This window comes from Acipenser ruthenus, chromosome 45 (genome assembly GCF_902713425.1).
Source record: "Acipenser ruthenus chromosome 45, fAciRut3.2 maternal haplotype, whole genome shotgun sequence".
Classification (NCBI taxonomy): Eukaryota; Metazoa; Chordata; class Actinopteri; order Acipenseriformes; family Acipenseridae; genus Acipenser; species Acipenser ruthenus.
This window is the reverse complement of record NC_081233.1, coordinates 1,543,934-1,548,238: the sequence shown is the minus strand read 5'-3', so window position 1 is coordinate 1,548,238 and position 4,305 is coordinate 1,543,934.

The following is a 4,305-nucleotide window of genomic DNA, read 5'->3' as shown; positions in this document are numbered from 1 at the left end:
CCTCACCATAGTATATTTATACAGAGAAAACCAATAAAGAATTTAACAGCCAATTACCTAAAATCAACCAATAACATAGACCGTGTGAGTTAAATATATTCGCACCATGTGCAATGTATAACATGCATCAGGTGCGTCAATTAGAAACCATGAAAGAACCGCTTCAATTCACAGGTAGTTAATGTATTGACACACTGACACACACACACACACACTGACACACACACAATGACACACACACACACACACACTGACACACACACACACAATGACACACACACACACACACTGACACACACACACACACTGACACACACAAACAGACACAGACACACACTGACACTCACACTGACACACACAAACAGACACAGACACACACACTGACAAACACACACTGACACACACACACACACTGACAAACACACACTGACACACACACACACACTGACACACACACAGACACTGACACTCACACTGACACACACACAGACACTGACACACACTGACACACACACTGACACACTGACATACACTGACACACTGACACACACACTGACACACACACACACACTGACACACACAAACAGACACAGACACACACTGACACACACAAACAGACACAGACACACACTGACACTCACACTGACTCACACAAACAGACACAGACACACACACTGACACACACACACACTGACAAACACACATTGACACACACACACACTGACACAGACACTGACACTGACACACACTGACACACACACACACACACACACACACACACACACTGACACACACAAACAGACACAGACACACACACACACTGACAAACACACACACACACTGACAAACACACACTGACACACACACAGACACTGACACACACTGACACTCACACTGACACACACAAACAGACACAGACACACACACTGACAAACACACACTGACACACACACACACTGACAAACACACACTGACACACACACACACACTGACAAACACACACTGACACACACACACACACACTGACAAACACACACTGACACACACACAGACACTGACACACACTGACACTCACACTGACACACACAAACAGACACAGACACACACACTGACAAACACACACTGACACACACACACACTGACACACACACACACACTGACAAACACACACTGACACACACACACACTGACACACACACACTGACAAACACACACTGACACGGACATTGACAAACACACACTGACACGGACATTGACACACACACACTGACACACACAAACAAACAAACACACACACAAACAGACACAGACACACACACACACTGACACACACACACACTGACAAACACACACTGACACACACACACACTGACACACACACACTGACAAACACACACTGACACAGACATTGACACACACACACTGACACACACAAACAAACAAACACACACACAAACAGACACAGACACACACTGACACTCACACACACTGACACACACACACTGACACAGACACACACACTGACACACACACACACTGACACACTGACACACACAAACAGACACACACTGACACACACACACACACTGACACACACACACTGACACACACACAGACTCAAACACACACACAAACACACACAGACACACAAACACACTGATACACACACACACACTGACAAACACACACTGACACAGACACACACACTGACACACACTGACACAGACACACACACTGACACACACAAACAGACAAACACACACACAAACAGACACAGACACACACTGACACTCACACACTGACACAGACACACACACACAGACACACACACTGACACACACACACACTGACACACACAAACAGACACACACTGACACTGACACACACTGACACACACAAAGAGACACAGACACACACTGACACTCACACACACTGACACAAACACTGACACTCTCTCTCACACACACAGACTCAAACACTCACACACACACACACTGACACACAGACACAGACACACACACACTGATACAGACACACACACACTGACACACGCACACACGCACACACACTGACACACACACACACACACACTGACTCTCTCTCACACACACATACACAAAGATACACACACTGACACACGGACACACACACACTGACACTCTCTCACACACACTGACACACACACACTGACACACGGACACACACAAACACACTGACACAGACACACACACACTGACACTCTCTCACACACACTGACACACACACACTGACACACGGACACACACAAACACACTGACACAGACACTCTCTCACACACACTGACACACACACACTGACACACTGACATGCACACAGACACACACACCCACATTGAAACACACACACAAACACAAACACACACACATACACCCACACACACAAACTGACACACACACACAAACACAGACACACACACAAACACTCACACACACATACACTGTCAGAGCAGCAGTGTGGAGTAGTGGTCAGGGCTCTGGACTCTTGACCGGAGGGTCGTGGGTTCAATCCCCAGTGGGGGACACTGCTGTTGTACCCTTGAGCAAGGTACTTTACCTAGATTGCTCCAGTAAAAACCCAACTGTATAAATGGGTAATTGTATGTAAAAATAATGTGATATCTTGTAGCAATTGTAAGTTGCCCTGGATAAGGGCGTCTCCTAAGAAATAAATAATAATAATAATAATAATAATAATAATAATAATAATAATAATAATAATAACACACTGACTGAGACACACACACACACACTGATACCCAGAAACACACACACACACACAGACACACACATGTGCACACACACTGACACACACACACACAGACACTCGCACACACACAGACACACTGACACACACTGACACACAGACACACACACACTGACACACACACACACACTGACACAAACCCCCCCCACACACACACTGACACACAGACACACACACTGACAGTCTCAAACACTGACACACAGACATGCGCACACACACAGACACACTGACACACACACACACCCACTGAAAGACACACTCAAAAGAGACTTGAGAAAGAGACTTGGACCCAACAACTACAAAGTCAAGTGGGGGGAGCCAGATTCTTTCAAAGAGGATACCGTCAATATTGTTAATTTAAAACGCTACTATGGCGTTCATCCCTTGCACTTCCAGTGTGGGGGGGGGGATATGTAGCAATTCCCATGCTACATAATGTGGGTGTAAGTCTCACCCACCTGTCCCTTTAATTAGGGTCAGTAGCCTGGCCAGGTTAAAACTTCATTTCCCATAGTTCCTTGCAACCACCCTCTGTTCATCCTCTCTCCCCATTGGCTTATTCAGATTTCCACCCCTCCAATCTCAGAGCTCCTTAGTAGCTAGCAGCTATATTAAAGCTGGCTAATCAGGCCTGAGGGGAGACTCCCTTTCTCAGAGGAATCCATTAAACTACAGCATTTTCTCTACTTAAATTTCAGTGAATCCATTACCATCCTTAGATAATTCCAGTGCATCCGTTTATTTTCTTTTGTTGCTGCACTTTGTCTAAACTCCTCTTTTTGTTTTCACTGTTACTTGTTTAAGTTTAGTTGTTTTTCTAGGTCTGTTTAGTGTTTGTTGTTTTATGTGTGACAGTCTCCATTTTTTCCTGATCCTCCTGATTTTTTTCCAAACAACTGTTCACCATTCAACTCAACACTACTGGACAGTCTCAACATTTTCAACGTACTCAATGTTTTCCGCCTTCTGCAATCACCATCATTTCGGGACACTTTGCTGGACTGCCTTATTTGTGGGTGAGATCATCTCTTTGTTTGTCTGGATTTTTTCTACTTTAATTTGATACTTTGTTTCCTGTATTTTTTTGTTTTGTTATTTTGTTACTTTGTATGGATTTCAATTACCCTGCTATTACTGGACTTGTTGGGCCTACCTGTCATTCTCCCACCATTGCCATAGATACTGTAAAATGTAATTGTTTCCACAAGCCACTGTTTTTCATCTGTATCTATTTATTTATCCTTGGTCTTTATCTGTGTGTGTTGTGTTTGTGTGTGTGGGTTTATTGGAGACCCTCCGGACACCATTCATTTTCTACTTTGTGAATCTGTTTAGCCTTCTGTTTGTCCCTACCTACTTATCTGTACCAGCTTTTCTTCCCTGTTACCTGCAATTATCTGAATTCCTTTCTTATCATTATTCATTTCATTAATTTGTTCATTTTTTCATTTGTTGACATTATTGTTCACAATAATAAACCGATTGTTCTTGAAATTGACACCT